Consider the following 20196-nt stretch of genomic DNA (forward strand, 5'->3'; position numbering starts at 1 on the left):
CGTTCTGGCTGAACGCCGTGACTGGTCATGTGTACATTTTCAACCAATATGCATATTGCAACACGCAATATGTCATCAGAACCGACAAGTAAATTTACAAAATGAAAATCAGGTAAAAAAAAGCAGTGACAAAAAACGTCTGGATCATGAAAGAGGAAAAACTTGATCGGTTCCGTGTTTACACGATTTAGACAACTTCGAGAAGAATGTAAAGGATTTAGTTTGTCATTCGGATTCACAAAATACATTCATGTGTTTGGAGGAGGTGTGGCTTTTGGCGGTGAATCTCATAGAGGGTGTGATTATAATTTCAGAGCAGGCTAAAGTTAGCACCTTTAACTGACTGGATCAACCGCTCCTCCTTTAACTGACTGGAGTATAGGACATATAAACAGTGTTGGTTTTCTGCTGTGCCGACACTGCCCGTTCCCAAAGGACGGCATGTGTTAAAGACCTCTCGGCGGGTTATTCTGACATTAGACCGAGTTAATGATGTGTGAACCATCAGTTATTGTGCCCTGTGGTCCAGCGACGCCGCGGTCTCACCATCCTCACAGTAGTAGGTCAGTTTAATCACAAGATGTGTCGCTTCACTAACAGGCTCACATTTCACACCTCACACTGGAATAGTCATACAGCTTCAGACAGATCCACAGACTGTCCTTGCACTCCAAACACTGTGATGTTTTCATTTTACACACACACAGAGACCTCGGCTTTGTCTTTTTTTATAAATGTGCATTTGTGTTTCAACGAAACCTCAGCTGATGGAGTGGCATTCTGAAGTAATAGCTTAATGGCTTTCTATTTGCTAATGTTGGCGGTGCATGTTTTACTCGGATGAACCTCAATTATTTTGATGATTCTCTCTTTTCTAGTGGCAGTGATTTCTAGTCATTTACTTCACTTCCATTTTTAGCTCCAACTACCTTCTACGAATCAACACCAGTGCACCAAATGAAGAGAGTAAAGATATTTTCTCACAACACAAAGATTTTATTTGAAATGATTATACGGCTTTATGAAATACTTGATTCTGATTGCTCAGTCATACCATTAAAATGATTTACGGCTCATACTGTAAGTCATTTTGACTGATACTAGTCATGCTTAATGTAAAGCCCTGCTGTATTTTCTCATACCAAGTTTACATTTGTCACAAATAATTAAAATATTTCAAATATATGTTTGTGTACCAAAGTATTACAAATGTGAGAATCATATATTAAAGCACAGATATCAAAGTTACACTTTGAGTCTTGATGTCAATTCCACTATTGCACACGCATATATTACACAAAGTATTTAGTTTAATCACATCAGAAGTAACTGTAATTAAATTACAGATAAATGTGTGCAATCCCTTACTTTACTTTTTCAAGGGAAAAGTAATTCAATTTAAATAACTAATTACTTCGTAACTAGTTACACCCAACACTGGCTTTAGTTTTATTCATATTTTGAATTGTTTTTTATTTATTGTTTTAGTTGTTTTGGAGGTGTGCTTTTTGTGACATTTAGCTTGATTTCAAGTAACAAAAATAAAAATAAAAATACTATTATACTATCATACATTTTCTTTAACAAATCTGGTTTTGGCTAAATAAATCCCTCCAGGCTGATATAATGCAGCCTTCTCGTACTCTAGGAAATTCGATAATTCCCACTTCAACCCTGAACTGCACTGAGCAGTTGTTAAAGTTAACATAAATTATAAAAACATTTCTTATTTTTTTCCCACATCCTTATATGAAATAGGGAAGATCTGGACTTGTTGTTACAGTTGTATAACTATAAGGTTTCGAAAGCGTTTGTGTTCGTTTCAACCCGTTTGTTTCAATACTGTAGTTCTGTTTCTCCTCAAATTTCCAATATCATATTTTTGTACAGTAGTTGTTGGGTAAACAAAAAGACACAACAAACACATTGAAGATAGTTCATATTTACATTTATTCTGACTGTTTCTATTTCGGTTGTGTTCTAGTCAAGAATTCAATGTGCTATTAGCATTCATTATAATTCATGTTTTATAGCCACTCAAAAAAAATATCCTTCACCCTCCTCCTCTACTTAAATCTAAGAGAAAACATCACAGTGCTGTAGAAAGTGTGTTTTTGTAATGCAGGATTTGGCCGGTCACAAGGGAAAATATGAAACTCACGCAGCGCTGAAATCTTTCCTCGAGCCACAAATTAATCAACGCTGCTTTAATCCGCACTCCAGCTTCCACTTGAGCTTCTACTCTTTCCTGTTTGACAGGAAGCCACATAGACAATTGTGAACTTCCTCAAACAGGCAGCAGGCCATTCCTCGAGCTATGAAAGAAACCTTACACAACCTATCATCAGGGGGATCGAGGACTGGCTGTTGTGATATTTTCCTCTGTGTTCCTTCTCGGCAGTAGGGCATCCTTGGTTTCCGGTTCTCTCGTGGAAGATGGGCCAGACAACGTTGTTACTTCCTTCCTGTCATTACGAAATCCTCTGCGGACAGGCACATCCATCACATGGGACTCAATGCCGGAGTTTTCTGCGTGTGATCTGTCCATAATCCTTCCCAACAGGCAGGAAAAGGGATTGCGCAGGAAGTTTATGCATTATTCATGACATTGCCCTTAAAGCAAAGGAAATGAATGTAGCCTGATACAAAGTTTGAGACTAAAGGTTGAAGTTAATTTGTTTTGCGCTGTCTCAGGTGGGATCTCCATTGCTGTTGTTAATCCAGCTAGCTGAAATTAAAGTTTGATCCATGAAAGCCCAAAGGGCAATGCAATCTGTACCCAAAGTACAAATTATTTACTTCCCACCACCTAACATGGAGGTTTCTCGCCGAGGGAGCGAGGAACAATATCAAAACATGTCATTGTGGAAATGAGCATCAGTCATTTGAGAAGTGCCAATTATGTGATTATGAACTGTAATGAGTTGTTGTTTTGGCCCAATGTCACAATCAAGCAATATCCCACAGGAAAGAAAAATCACATGTTTGTATCTTAGTTATTTCTCTGGCACATGATTGAGATTAATGGAAACATTGCTTAGGTCAACTGTGTCTCAGTTATTTCTCTTGAAAAAAAAAGATTTATTTTAATATCAACTCAATCCATATACATCAAATATACTACATTTTACATCACTTTACCTTTACAATCTACACTTATTTTACAGCTCTGTATACCAATTTATTTCTGCAATACATCTCTGTTTGCATTACTCCAGAGCAATTTTAGCAACTACAAATTTAGCATCTTTATATGTAAGATGATCAACTCTTACAGATGAAGACTTGAAGTCAATTACATTTAGCTAAAGAACAGACAGGAAACAATAAGCAAAGATGTGAATCTATATCTTATGGGCTAATTATACTTGATCTCAAAGGGATAAACAGCTCTTCGCCATACAATAACGGTTCATAGAGACCACATCCGTGTCCTCCAAGCTCCGAGAAGACCAAAATTAAATGAGCATGCTATTTATTAACTTTATAATAAAAACTTCATCAATATTTACAGAAACATAAATGAAGTGTTGCATCATTTTGAATATGAGTGCGAGTAAATGTTATTCTCCTAATATACTCAGACTGATTTATATGCGTCAAATAAAGAGTAATTTTAAAGAAAACAAAAGTGCCAAGAACATTACGAACATAAAACACAAAAATAATGATTTATTCACATCTCCGTGAGAAGAGTCACGTTTAAGAGCATGCCGCGGGCGCAACCCAGCATCATTCAAGCGTACGCTGCTATCATGGCCTAATACTTCACCTCCACCTTCCTGTGTCTGTTGCCATAGTAAACCCATTCCCCCATCAACCAAAAAACATGCAAAACACGAGCCCTTTTCACTTTTACCACTAGCTTCATCCGTCTCTATGGCGATGCCTGTTAGAAGGCACCTTTGATACTGCGAGTTTTGTGCGGCAACTGCATGAAACAATGACTGTGTTTTAACATTCTAATCAGCAGAAATGGTGCATTGAGCACTCACAAAGAAAGCTTCCATATCTCCCGCAAACACTGAGCCTCAGCAAACACAGAGGTGTCAATGCCCGATTAACCGGCTAACACCTTCACAGAAGACAGAGGTGAGAGAGAGAATTTTACAACATGTCACCCGTCTGTCAGAATACGCTTGGAGGGGCGAGACTTCAGCATCTGCTAAACAAAGAAGAAGAAGGAGTGGCAGATAATAATACGCCTAATCTACAAAAGCTTATTCTTTATTTACTATAACTGAAAGAATAAAGCCATAATCCATTTCACCAATTTATCCAAAAGGAATCCAGTTGAAACCAAAAATGTAATGAGGCATCATAAATAATAACATTTTCTTTTAGGAGCAAAATTCAACAGTCGCGTTCATCGTCTCTTAAATCTTTTACTTTTGAGACATGTGGAAATGTTATTTTCTGCATTTAGGGTGTCAGTGTCTGTTTTCCTTTCTTTCTTTCTCTCTTTGTATTCTTTTATTTAATTGTAGCTATTTATTAACTTGTCTACAATTACTATTATATGTAAATGTTAACTATAAACTAGAAATTTATAATAATCATTTTTACACGTTTAATATATGTTTTCCTGTGATCATGTTTGTGATGCTAACAAATTCTTTCAAATTTACCTTGACATTTAAAATAATATAAAATATGTCAACTTTTACCAAATCATAGCAACAATACATCAAGGAAAGTCTCATATCTCATATAAGCAGTGATATTTTAAACAAATTTACAATTCACTATTCAGATCACATGTCATAAACACTTCGCATTAACAAAATCAACAAATATTGCTTTACTACAACAGCTATAAGTGTCACAGCATGGTTCAGTGTTCAGAAACAGGTGCAGGCACAGTTTAATTAGAAGCAATTTAGTCGGCGAACAGCAGGAACGGTCATGCCGAGAAAGCCTTCAATGCATCACCTAAAAGCAAAGGCGCAGAACTGAACACGGTGACGCAGTGCGTGGTCGCGCATTCAACGCTTTTAAAGAGCTCTGCGCACTTGTGTGAGAATGTCACGTTCCTTTACTGTCAGTAGGTCAAGGAAAAGCTTGTGAATGCTGAAAATGAAACGTTCAAAGAATTGGTTTGGGAGTTCATTTTGTCTTTATTGGTTTTGCACCACCTGCATGTAAAATCAAACCAAAGATATTAGTTTGACCAGCAAGATTGAGAGATACGTCAGGCTGACCACGGATTATAAAGCATGTGAAATATGAAGGAAAATTTCAGTTTAGCATTGATCATTTTTGTCAGTGGACATGATCCTTCAGCGAAACACATCATTAAACTTGTCCTCAGATCAGGGGTGATGTCGATTTGTTGCATTTCAACACACGTATCTGGTTTTGCCCTCAATGTCACTTTGATTTGAAGAAAGACAAATTATACTCATTCGATGCTATTCATGTTTGACTTTATCATATACAAAAGTATTGGGATGCCCCCTTCTAATAAATACGTTTATCTATTCCAGTAATTCAAATCAAAGTAAATATTAATGCTATTGCCATACTATACAATTGTAAACTATATGCAAGAATTTTGTTTCCACCATTGCAACAGTTTTGAAAGGGTCTTTTTCTGTTCAGTCATTTATGGGTTGATGTTCAGCTGGGTTCAGGTCTGGGATTTATGCAGCCAGTCCTGTTCTTCTACTCTCGACCATATGAATCAATCATTTCTTTTTAGAATCTTGCTTCGTGCACAGGGGATTATCATGTTGGAATATAAAAGAGCTCTCTAAAAACTGTTGCTATAAAATTGGATGCACATAATTTTCGACAAGAGCATTAAGATTCGTCGTCACTGAAATGACCAAAGTAATCAAACCTGTTCATTAGAGGCGTCAATCTAATTTTCTATTGTGAGATAGAATCTAGAACTTAATGCAAATTATACAGTATACATGTTAAAAGTCCCCTGGGTTAAAAGGAACTGAAAGAACGTGGTACACGAATGGTAAAATCGTACCTTTGTTTTGTTTTACTGATACTAACTGCATAACTACACAAATATTTTGGATATTTTTACATGATAAATAACTAATTGTAGTTCAGAGAATACCAACTTCATACTGTAGTTCTAAAAAGGTTATATTACTATTATGCATTCACCGATATGTAAATTTTGGCCAATAACCGATAATTCATGAACTTTAGAAGCCGGTAACCGATATATTGACCCAGAAATTACACAAAATATTTTTTTCCCCTAAACAATATCCACCAAGCCCACTTTACACAAATTCAAGATTCTTTAACTGTTAAACTTTTCTGGTATATTGTTTATTTAATACATTTTAGATGTTCTACTATAGCAACCCAGAAGTTTGTTTTCAATAGCCACAACTCAAACTTGTCTCAAGACAGAAAGCATTCAGACGGCAGTCGACTCTAAATAATATACTTTTGTTCATAAAATTAACTTATTAATAAATATCTACATACAACATCAACAATGTTTAGCTAATAGCAGTATGTGAATGATCATGACAGAAAGATGGAGCTGTAATGGATTTAAACTGTGAACAGCGTGCAGCTGAAGTGGTTTAACCAGAGAAAATGATTTATAATATATCAGCGTAAATTTTTATCATCAGCCGATACCGATGACATCACAAATGGCCATTTATTTATTGTGCATTCTAAATACTATGCTTCCAAAATAACAATATGATATAATAGTGCTCGATTTACTTTCAACCTATTTTTGAGTCAAAGTCTATAAATTCATGTCTAGATAAACAGTGTGGGTAAAATACATTTATACATTGGCAGGTACCTGCCAAATGACTAAATGTACCTGTAAGTGACTTACAGTGCATTTTTAAGTATGTTTTTATCTGTTTGTTCCCTAGGAATCAAAGCCACAACCTTTGCTGAGCTACAGCACCAAAGTTAAATGCCGCTGTGTTGCCAGTCTCTTGCTACGAAGTCGTTAGAAGGCATAGATGATATGAGCTCAACTCCCATTGGTAGTCGCTCACGAAAGTCACTCATCATTTGCATAAAGTTGAGCAATTCTCAGCTTTGTCGCATCTTTGGACACGCCCACTTTAGTCAATGATGCTCCTGTCGCCGGAACTAGCTGAGCTTCCGTTGTAATGAAAAAATGAATGAGATCTCTTCGCTCTGCCACTGCTAGTCGCTGGCGGTGTGAACGTACTGTAATACCTGTTGTTAGGGGTTTATGCTATTGTCCAACGGCTTTTAGTGTCACCGATAGAAGTTATGTTGGCCTTTTATAAGCGTTAAACATAACGCTTATAAATGAACGTTTTCAAGAATATTTTCTAGCATATTTGTGTTTTTATTGTGTTTCCTCAGCAGTGTTTCTCAATGTGTGCCGTGACAAATCCTTTAAGAGACATTACAGTATGTGGGTGGTTGACCAGGCTCCTGAAACTTCACACTTGCTAAATGTGATTAAAATCAGGCGCGACGTGCTAACATTAATAAGTGTGTATTAATCCACATCATACTTAACAGTGGTCTGCTACTGCTTGACCAACACAGTCTGGATGTGTCTATATGCTGTTTGTGTGCGTCTGTAATTGTGTGGGTGTGAAGGACAAGACTTGTAGAGTTCTTTTTAAGCTTGATAAAGCAAGTGATGGGCAGGAGGAAAATATTTATGTAGTGAATGCTACGGTGAGTATAGGCAGTAAAAAAGCAGTTTGCTCTATAGAGAATGTGAAGCTGACGTCACTCCATATGTTGCATGTTGCAGTGCCGCCGCCATCTTGGGAGGATAATACGCCACTGATATTATGGGTTTGATTTGTACCGTTACTTGTTTTGTTTGATATATGGTGAAATCGAAAGTGAAAGAACAATCAAACAAGAAAAACAAAACACTGCATTGAACGTACTAGCAGACATCCTCCCAAGATGGCGCAACATTCAACACAGCGTGACGTCAATTAACAAGCTCGTTTGATCAAGTTTGATTATGTAATCAATCAAGATCATATCTGGCCAATAATTTAAGTGTTAATAATGTCAGCTAACCATCTCATGCCAAATAAATGGTGGCTGAGTAAAACTTAGATAATCGAATGCATATTTTTAAAGAAATACACATCTTTTAATTTGTATTTGTTGACTGCACAAAATCATTAACAAGGGGCATTTATAGCTGTGTAAAATAATTGAAGCCACATGCTTGCTTTATTTGGGATTTATTTTGTTTACATGAAAATTGGAAGGACAAGTCGCTACGGTTCAGTCGCCATGGTTGCAGCTATTTGCCATTATATTTTAATATACAAATTCAGCTGAAAGACATACTAAAGATGCATTATAGTGATTTTAAGGTTTAAGCCTTGCATGGTTTATCTCTTTCTAATATCCTCATCAGCCTGTTTCCTTCATTGGGTTTATGACGGAAAGGGCAATATGTGGTCCTTAATTGTGTGCGAGGGACTTGTTTATTAATAAAACCCTTGCTTCCTTACCTTAGTGAGTAAATTATTGAGACAATAAAGAAAGAGAAGTAATACTTTGCTTTTGGTTCTTTGTAAAAAGCTCTCTGAGGACAGGCAGGCGAGTTATTTGCACATGCAGGGAATGCAATTACGGTGAGCAGAGCTGTCAATTACTCCTGAACTTTATTATATGGTTTTACATACACATTTAACAGTCTAATGGCAGCCTAAGCAACAAACATGAACTTCAGTTAATTATCTTCAATAAATAGAAATGACAAGATGGCAAAACCATTACCGTACAGCAACCAATGTCATGATGAATATGTGCAGAGATCATGCCAAATATATATTGAAATATTAACTCCTGCACCATACGAGAGCTGGTTATGTACATTTTATTAGATGTGACAGCTTTTCCAGGGTGTCCTTCATCGTGAAAGGTCGGTTGTCTTTGTTTCACATAGACTGCACAGTAATTGGTGGAAGCTGTCAAAAGTAGTTCATTGTATAAAAAACATCAGTGCAGATAGCTAAATCATTAACAACCGAAATTCGGTTCAGAAAACTTTTCAGCTGCCTACCACGGCATAGACATAATGTAAGGCATCACTCATGCGCACCTGACAAGAAGTCTGTGCCAAAAGGCTGCATAGTTATGACTTTCGAGATTGCTAATGATAATGACATCTAAAGTTAATATATAGCCTAAACAGAATTCAGTTTCTGCCTTCAAAGATGCATCGTGTTGACATCTCAGATGTTTTACATCGATTGCAAATTTCTCTGGAGCTAAATACCTGTAACTTCATTACGTCAGCATAACTGCTGCAAATATGTTTCTAAAGAACTACTTTGCTTGGCAAACGAATATTGGAAGAGTTAAGATGCCACACAACCTTTCATTTAAATTAGCATTTTTTAATCAGGCTCCTATACGTTTACTTTCTGCAATATCCGATATTTAGCGGGTTTTGAAGCTGAATTTAAATTATTTGAGTAACATTTAGGCTACTGTGTGCGAAGAGCATTCACTCAACATCATAATCTCATTATGATGGAGGTGACTTTTCGAAAGTTTTGCATAACTCTTCATCTTTAAGTAAATGAATACAGATTACTGAAGTAAAAGTAATTACAGTACTTATCAAGATTCGACGTTGGTAATTTTACTCAACGCCGTTCACGTGTGTTTTCGCACCGTGAAACACAAGTTCACAAATCAAGTTTGCATCTATTTTCACATAACATCCACACATCAATAGGCAAATCTTTATTTGACTGAAGAAAGTAAGCAGTCTGGCAACATCGAGGATCATTCACTCCAGACCAGAATGCAAATGGACGATTTGCGATTATTTGCGCCAAACCAGCGACGGCAGCTCTGACTGTCCTATCAGAACTCTTTATTGGCTGCACGTGTGCATGCACTCGATGCATCTGTTACGATTTTCACAAGCGTGGTTACAGCCTGAATAGCACAAGATCATATTAATAATTGAATTGATTATAAAATCTAACCAACCGAATAAAAAAAATAACACATTTCCAACACCCTCAGGAAAATTTAACTGCAGTTTATAGGAACTCAAGTTACCATGTCTTTGACGGATCAATTGGCATTTGTATTACAAATAAATGACAAATATCATGGTTCAAATTTTAGTTATGGTTAAGAAAGGCACAATTTAACTGTGAAGTGAATATATCAAATACATGATTAACTGGCCTTTTTAAAATTGTACTTGTATTTCTATAATTAGATTTTTGCCCAGAAACTGCAGATTAAATTGATCTTCCAGGGCAGTCCACTGTCCCTGTAAAAACAGATAATAATAAAAAGCAAAGCTTTCGGATAAATTAAACTATTAACTTAATATATAGCTGCAGTGTCATCACATGAGTGGGAAATGGTAGACTGGAACTGGATTTGTTTATTTGATGCCAGCAATCTCCAGATAAAAGATTGACTTCATAAATACAGGAGGTATTCAGTGGCAGGATTGATCTTGGAGACTCAGAGCCGGTGCTTACACTGCATTACTTAATAACACAAGCATAGACTGTATGTTTCTGCAGCTTACATATGGATTAAATCTGCTTTCTAAATTGGGATGACATTTGCATAGCGAGCTCAGCATGTTCAACAGAGCTGACAGCTAACAGCACAAGGAAGGTTAATAGGAAGAAATGGGAGGGTTGGACGTTACGACCTCTCTCTGTGCTTGGAACTAAATGCTCCCTGGCACGGTGTAATATATAATTACACTTTTATCTGCCTTTGCTTGCCCTCCCATTTATATCCTGCTTTGGTTCTGCCGAAGTCACATCTTCGCCATTGTTTTTATATTCATGAAGTGTCGTCCTTAATAAAATAGACTACACGTGAAAGTACCCAGAGAGGAAAACTGGCACAGTGAGGGTTACTGGACGAGCTAAGTGTACTGTATAGATGCTCTAGGGATATTTGTCATCATCTGTTCTTAAAGGGACAGTGCTCCCATAAATGAAGATTGTATTACAGTCATGTTTCTTCAGAGTACATTAGGGATAGTTCATCTAATAATGAAGAATATTTCATTTACTTACCCTCATGTCATTCCAAACCTATATGACTATTTTCTTCTACGGAACTCAACAAAAAGATATTTTGAAGGTTGTTGGTAACCAAACATCTCCTTTTGTGTTCACCAGGAGGTTAAATAGATTATAACAGATTTTTGGGGGTCGTAATAACCTTCTAAATAGGGACCTGAGTTCGAACTTTAAAAAAGGGCGCAAAAGCAGTAAAGCACCATTAAAGTGTTAAAATGTCTTTGCAATGACATGAGGTTCTGACGGTATTTTATTTTATTTTAAGGAGAACTACTCTTTTTCTCTATGTGTGGATGTATTGTGATTAAATTGAGGCGCTTTAAACTTTTGTTGGTGTTAATGTAACATTGTATTGAATCTCATAGTCTCTGTATAGATGACCCTCTGGGATAATTTAAAGAGTTCAGTGGACAAATGGACATGACATAAGGCTCTAAAGCACAGTCACCTTGATAGTGTGTGTGCGTGTGTATTCTGCTGCGTCAACACTAACAATGCTGCTTTTGTGCATCATAGTAAAGACATCCAACAAAAAGACTAAACTTCCACATGAGATGTTCATAAGCCTACATGTCTACAACAGTTGTGTAATACCTGGATAAACCCTCTGTTGCTCTTCTCAGTTGTCTTCATTGCATTTGCTCAGCTGGCACTTGATGCTAGAGATATGTGGTTTGATTTGCGTTGTGTTCGATTATAGCCGTTTAGCTATGGGTGCGGGTAGTTTTGAGCCAATCACCTCAGTCATGTGACCAATCACTCTGCAGCTGCAGGAAAATGCCCTAATTGCAGGCGTTATTTGAAGTTTTTCGCTGTACGACATCTCGTTCTTTTTCTCAATGTCTCTGTACAGCCCTAGTGAGTCTTCTGTCAAACGAGGAAGCACATTTAAAAAGAAAACAATTTGATGCGTTTAAAAGCGTTAAACAACATTCATAAGATGTAACATGTGGTGTTATCAAGATAAAGGAAGAATAATACAGGCCACACGACAGTAGTGAATCCGTAACTTTCTTTACTCAACTTTCTTCTCTTCCCTTACGTAACTACGTACATACGACATGTCTCATCACGTGACAACAGCACAGCATTACTATTTTCAAATAGTATACACAAAAAGTAACATTGCACATTACTCATGAACACAACATAACATTTACTTGAATAATATTAAATATTTGAGATCTATATATTAATAGAAATTTCACGTTAGGTGGTGTATTTGAAAGCATAATTGATTTTTTTTTGATGTGACACTTTTAAAGACATCATACCTTTCAATAAATAGAATTTTTATTTACACATTTGGACAAAGCCTTGCACTTACACTTATCTGTGTTCCCTGGGAATCGAACCTAAAGCCTTGGCAACCAGCTTTGGTCTAAAGCTCCGCTGATTGGTCTTAGGGTGGTGAACATCTCAAGAGTATATGCCACATTTGCCTGCTCAACATTGTCCTGTTGCTATGAAACCTGTACGTAAACCACTTCACAATCACATAGAAAAATAAATCAATAAAAGCATCCAAGGAGTGATGTGCACTATTCAAACACAACACCAGTCACCCGAGTTATATCAGGTCTGATCTAATAATAACAAGGAAAATAGAATCCACTATGTGTCTGGCAGTTTGAAACAAGCACAGTGAGCAACAGAAGCACTTTGGAGATAAATCCTATCACATCATGACATCAGGCATTAAAGTTGATGTACTCAAAGAAGACAAGATGTGAAGCCAAAAATAAAACAGTGGTTTTGATTCATGACTCAACTGAAAAAAGGTTTGCCAAGACGAATACAGACTTTCCCTAAATCATTTCTTCAGTTCAGATTTTCTCAACATTCTTTACATATTCGGTTTCGATAGGCCTACAGCATTCTTTGTTTGTCATATGATCTTTATTTTGATATTTATTGTACTTTGGTCTCACAGAAATTCATAACTATTTTACGAGGTGGCTTATTCGTATGAAATCATACGTTGTAAACCGTACATAACATACGATTACCAGAAAAAAGCAATCCTGAAGCCGCACCCCTAACCCGAAATAATATAAACTCATACGTATGATCCAAAAGTAGCCACGTTTTTATTAAACAGTTTTATTAAACAGTTTTATTAAACAGTTACTTTTTAACTGTGATATTGTGACTCGTAGAAGGGCAACAAACAATAAATTAAGAGAAAATTAAATATAAAAAGATTCTAAAAACAACAACGGCAAAATGTAAATGACACTTTAGGAAAGCTATTTGTATTTTATAAGAAGTGTGTTCACACTCTTACAAAAGGTTCTTTACATTGATGCCCCATAAGAACCAGTTTTGGTTCCCAAAATACCTTTTACTCAAAGTTTCTTAGACCTTTAACAAGAACAAATGAACCTGTTTTTAACCATTGTTCTTAAGGATCTAAAGAAATTTTTCAGAAGACCCAAAAGGTGAACTAAAAATAGATTTAGTAAAAATGTTCTCTTTAAAAACGCAACATTTTTCCTATCTGACAACGATATTATTCTTCAGGCCCGGACTGACATTTGGTTTTGTTACTATGTATAAAATTACACAGAAAGAGATTTGTATACAAATACCAAGGAAACCTTTTAATGAAGGATTAGACCATTTCAACTTACCAAAACTTAAAGAGGAACATAGCCTGAGAGAGGGACGTGTTGCATCCTAAGATGAAGAACAGAATGCAGTTGCCATTAACTAGACTTTAAAAGGCAGAAAATCCATTAGTCTCACTTGAAGAAGATGACTAATCAATGCTGAGAAAGAAAAGGAGTGAGAGAGAAAATGTAGGAAGGTAACTGTGTGTTTTGCAACAGCTTTACTTATGGCAAGACATGAAGCGTTAGCATTCTTTAAAATATAAAACATAGTTTGAGATGGTGTTGGAAATTTGTCAGACGCTTCTATAAGTGACAAGGTGCATTTCATTAGCATGTGTGCTTTCTGGGAACGAAACCCTTGATCTTTGTGTTGCAAGCAGAATGCTCTAACATTTGACCTACAGAAACATGTCTATGTTGGAGTGTTTTTTACAGCTACAATTCTTATCATTTGCTTCTCTGTCGCCATCTCTGAAACTAAATTTACAGTAACTTTATGTAATTATGGTTTACCTTTGTTGAAGTCAAATGATGCCAGATTGACACTTCCCATTAAATCGTATCAGACAGCTCCAACTATCATTTTAATTAAACATAACATACATTACTATATTAAACCTTACCGTGCCGTGAATCAGAGAAAGAAAACTGATTTCTTATGTGCTTGCACACACACAACATGTTTGTCACGACATTGTTCCTACTTTTCGTCAGATAATTTAGTCCAAACAACATTTGCTTTAAGCATTAATTTACTGCTTTCCTGTGTTTTAAGAGTTTATTTAGCATGAGTTTCCTGCTGAAGATAAAATGAACCATGAGAGAAAGAGCTGGAGGCTGCAGGTTGTGGATTATTCTGCACTGTTATCAGCTTTGAGTCTTGCACCAGCGGTTCATTTACCAATGCAAGCATTCTTCATTATACACTACAAGGTTTTAATAGATATAAAAAGGCTCAGCGAGTTCAGTCCTTTCAAAACCCAGAGGTCAATTAAACATCCGAGCAGCACAAATGAACTGCTCCCAATGAACTTTACACGCCGTTGCACACGGAGCTCACTGACAGTGTAATGAGTTCATGTCATAGAGGAACAGAAGACTTGTCCATATGCACCTTTCATAGTTCAAGGATGCCAGTTATGAAGAAGCACATCAATGGATTTCATTCTAGGAATCTTTGACTTGTGTTTTAATCCATTAGCTGTAATGTGCAGAGTTTGATGTATGATCTTTTTTCAACCCATTTTTTCTACTTTTAAGAATGTATTTCAGAGTTATTTTGATGCACATCATGCCAGTAACATTTCTGTATTTTTTACCCTTCGATGTTTCATGATTTCATATATTTAAACATTTTAAATGGATCTGCCAATGCACAAGGATGTCACCTGGACTAAAACTAAATGCTCAAAGAGACCGTGATCATGAAACATTCTCATTATTCCAATAATCTAAATACACATTTCTATAAAAATATTTTTGTAGTGACGATTGCCAAACAAAGAGATGAAGAGGTTTCACACTATAGAACTCTGAGCTAAAGGACACAGATGAGTGGCATTTTGAGAATGAACCATGCAGCACGTTTGTTGGGTTCATAGTAAATTATTTCACTGCTGTGCTTTTCAACTGTGGCCCGGCAGAAAAACAAATGGATGATTATTTAATCAAAACTGAGTTTTACTTATTATTGAGTCTGTGAGTGTGTTGTACCGGAAACAAAGTATACATTTTTTAATTAAAATGTGACATATTCTTATTAAAAAAATCAATATCTAAGTTCTCTTGTAAAAGTAAAATATTGAATCATATAACTAGCCTGAGATGTTTAAAATCAATACCAATAAATGGACACTTTTTGGGCATGTGCAGAAAAAATCAACAAAACGTGGCTTTAAACGCACCCACCTGCTTCTAAAGGCAAAATGAACAAACACCTTCCAAAGAAAAGAGGCATCAATCACATCTCAATATTCTCCTTATTGCAGTTCTTGATGTTCATTTCCTGTTTGACGGGCATCCAGAGATGAAATCAGGAGATATTTTGAGGCGTGAAATTGCACCGTGACGGGATTTGGAAGGAGAATGTTAATCACATCAAATATCATGATTCTTCGCTCTGATAAGCGTTTATAGTTCTGCTTCATCGACCTCCGGCATCCCGCTGTTCACCCAGCAAACACCCGCAGAGAGGGAGGCAAGACGGCAAAAAACTGTAATTAAATATCCAGTGTTAATCTTCGTGGAATCGAGACACCATAAATAGGGCTGTTACTGAACTGCGGATGACTTCTGCCAACTTGTTTTTCTTTGGTTCAAATGAAGCTGACAAGATTATAGTGCTTGTTCCTGTTGCAGTAAGTGGAAATCTGCCGGGCCTGAGCGGTTTTCTCCTGTCCTCTAAGAAGCAAGCATCAGGTTTTATTGAAGTTCAGATTTGTTATCTCTTCCGCTGCAATTACAGGCGCAATTTAAAAATAGGAGACGTGCTCTGTGCGGATAAACAGAACAGTTTGCACCCTGGCCAGGTCAGGAAATTTCCTGCTGCACTCAAACATCATAACAATCACACAAACCTGAATACACAGCCCACAAGTGTGACCTGCTCGAGTTACAGCTCACAGCTGACTTCTAAAGGATAACAACAAATGAACAGAGTTAGTGTTCATTTTACATTTTGATACCGTCGAAGATTCCAAAAATGCATTTAGTGCAGGTCTCTGAGTCTCTACGTATGAGGAAACGATCTTTGATTTTTTTCTTTTCTCTGTAAATTCTGCACTTTGCTATCAAAACAATGAAAACAGAATAGCATAGAATAGACTAGAGTAAGAGGATACTCATGAAATGAGAATGGACAAAACAACTGTCTAATATTGAAGGTCCAGTGTGACATTTTTGGAGGTTCTATTGACAGAAATGCAATATAATCTAAAAACTATGTTTTCAGAGGCGGATAAAGACCTACATACTGAAGGGTTATGTTTATATGACCGTATTACACGGCTTGTTGGAATGCTTGATTTTGATTGGCCCGTCGCAACATTTGCAGGTTCGTTATTCCCAGATAACAACCTCTCAAAACTAATAACACATGGTAAACCACATGCAGCAAATCATTTTGACAGGCTTTTGTTGATAAATCATTATAAATATCTCTCGTAATAACATTACGTTAATAACATTGATTTGAAATTTATTAAACCAAATTGCCTGTTCGAGACATTTGAATGTCATTTCTAACCTTAAAACCGAATGTATATGGCTTTTCCTTGCAGAAGGTCTGCATTCGGTTAAAATCAAATATTTCAAATTCACATTTCATGTCCAGTTTTTTCTTATGACGTAAGTTGCCGTGGAATAAGTGGAATAATGTACAAACAGCTGGCTGTTATTGCAAAATAAGACACTCTCCTTCAAGTCTGTCGGGGTTTATTTCTACGATAACAACCGGCTGCCTGTTCTACAGAAGCCCTAAACTGACAAACTGGTCTACAGAACGTGTTTCGTAAATACGTTATATCCTTCGGCAAAGAAGCAAAAATGTTCTGATATGTTTGTCCCTGTAGAGACTGTAGATGAATGGATGGATGGATGGATGGATGGAGCGATGGATTGATGGATTGATTGATTGATATATAGATTGATAGATTGATTGATAGACTGATTGATAGATTGATAGACTGATAGACTGATAGATTGATAGATTGATGGATAGATGGATAGATGTATGGATAGATGGGTAGATGGATAGATACTGTAGATAGATGGATAGATGTATGGATAGATGGGTAGATGGATAGATACTGTAGATAGATGGATAGATGGATTATAGTTTTGTGATGAGCATTGCTCCTCACCGTGCAGTGGCACAGCATGTCTAGCATGTGTTCGGTCTAATGATGTAATTCACAATACTCCACAAGGTCAAAGATGAAGTTTACTAGAGGTTTCTTCTGTGTGGAGGTCAGTAAATGTCACCATCTTTTATTCATGTGTTTTGAGAATATGAGCTGACAGTGTTTATTAACTGGATGTGGTATTAATTAACTCAAGGGCGAGACTCTTTGAGTCACATCATCCCCGGAGCGGCTGGACACAGCGTCTTCTACAAGCTCTCAAACGACCAATTAGGGTGTAATTTCTGTGATCATACAGAATGAATTGGTTTTAATTGGCTATTCCAATATCAGTGTGTATGTTTACTCTTGATATTCAAAAGCAAAGGTTGATAATTGCTGATGTATGTGGAATAGCCCGTTAATGATTTACTGATGAACTTCTAATAAAGCTTTGAGATATACAGAAATGTCACGAATAAAGAATTTGCATTCATTCATTTGGGAAATTTCGGGGTCAAGGGAAATACTTGAGACACAGGAGGCTTAAGGGACAGTTCACCCCAAAATAAAAGTTCTGTCATCATTGACTTACCCTCTTTCATTTCATACATGTATGCTTTCTTTCACTAAAGAAGATATTTTCAAGAATGTTGAACCCAGCACCCAATGACTTCAACTATAAGGATACAAAACCAATGCAAGTCAGTGGGTACCGCTCTGGTTCTGTTGCCAACATTCTTCAAAATATCTTCTTTTGTGTTTAGCAGAAGATAGAATGTCATACAGAAACCCAACAACAAGAATTTTGACAGAATTTTAATTTTGGGGAGAAATCATTTTTAAAGTTTTGAGATGAACTTCTCATCTGAAATCATTCCTCCAACCAATAAGCTCTCTCTCTGGGTCTGTCACCCCCTTTTTCTAATGCTTAAAATCAACATTTACAGTAAGAAGTATTCATGAACATCACAAGTTCCATCATATCACGAAAGTAAAATGAATCGCAAATGCAGATGTCATGTTCACGCTGACTTGAATCTAATTGGATTGTTTGGTTTAGTTCTTTTCAAACTTACATGCTTGTCTTGTCCTTGTGCAGAGTGGAATGTAATTGAACAGAATGATGTTGGAATGACACATCTAAATTGTCTACCGATTACAGTTATCCTGCGCTGGCTCTCTCAGACATCCTCATCTGACTCCTCTGCTCGCACGAGCGTTTGACATTACAGGAAAAGACAAAGGACAGAGATTATTACCTTTAAAGAAACTGTATTATTTGCTCCATTAGCAGAACCAGCTTTGTTTAACAGCTCATATTGAAGAAACCGCCACACATTAAAACCTTCAGTTCTTTTTCTTAAAATCAGAAAACTTTTAGCAGATGTATATGTGATGTTTTTCACACATTGGCAATGAAGCGTTCAGCAAAGCTTCAAAACATCATTTGCATAAGTACAACAGACAATCATTTGTGTCTGTGTTTGCTAGAATGTTTCTGGCCTAAATCTGTAATCCTGAAGAGTTACTCAATCAGTGAAGTCGATCGAATCTTTCAAATAAAAAGAGATATTCACTCTCTAAAAATCCCCACAATGCAATCCATAAACATGCTATTTTTCCAAAGCCTCTTAGCGTGGAATCATAGATGCCAACTCAATAAACATCATGAAATGTATTATAACCTTTGTTGAATTACACGTTTGTACATCGCCAAAAGTGGAGAACTTGAAGGGATACTTCACCCAAAAAGAAAATTCTGTCATCATTTATTCACCTTTGAGTTGTTCAAAATCTATATATATTTCTTTGTTCTGGTGAACACGGAGAAAGATATTTGGAAGAATGCTTGTAACCAGACAGATCTTGGCCCCCATTGACTACCATAGTAGGAAAAATACAATGGTAGTCAAAAGTGCCCTAGAACTGTCTGCAGTCCTACATTCTCCAAAAAGTCAAGATCTGTTTGGTTATAAGCATTCTTCCAAATATATTTCTTTTTGTTCATCCGAACAAATTCAGAACAAATAAAGAGTAAAGGACAGAATTTAATGTAGGTCATATTTAATATGAAAATTAAAAAAAAAATGTTCCATGTAAATTAAACAGATTGATATTTATCACAATGTACTTTAATGTCAAAAACATATCTGCCCCGTCTTGCATTCCTGAATAAAAGTGGTGATGTTTGTCGCCGGAAAAGTGGCACCAATATGTAGATAACCAGATTCACAACGTAGCAAGCTCATTGAGTCACACCATTGGTTTCATTCTTTACCCACAATTCAATTGTTTGTATCCATGTGCCGTGACTAAAGCAGCTCTGGTTCCCCTCCTACAGCCCTCAACATGTTTCATACGGACATTAATCTAATTAGGTTAGTTTGCGTTCGCTTGATTACGTCGTTCCTTGGCAAGAAAATAAAAACACACAGCTGTCTAGTCGATCTGACTCTGTGCTTTAGGATTATAAAACGCTGCTTTCTGTTTAAAACACGATCACCAGCATGTGCTGCGCTTTGGTTCAAATACTGATCTTAGGATTCCTAACTAGCTCAACCAAAAAGTAGGTCCTTCTGGTTGACCAGCTTTGGTAAAGCAGACGACAGTGAGGAACCTGATAGTGGTTTAGGCTGGGCTTGTGAAAACCACATGACTGCAGTTTTGTGATGTCTGCAGCGGATGGATTTTAAGCTCCTGTTTAAG

Source organism: Triplophysa dalaica, chromosome 15, assembly GCF_015846415.1.
Source record: "Triplophysa dalaica isolate WHDGS20190420 chromosome 15, ASM1584641v1, whole genome shotgun sequence".
Classification (NCBI taxonomy): domain Eukaryota; kingdom Metazoa; phylum Chordata; class Actinopteri; order Cypriniformes; family Nemacheilidae; genus Triplophysa; species Triplophysa dalaica.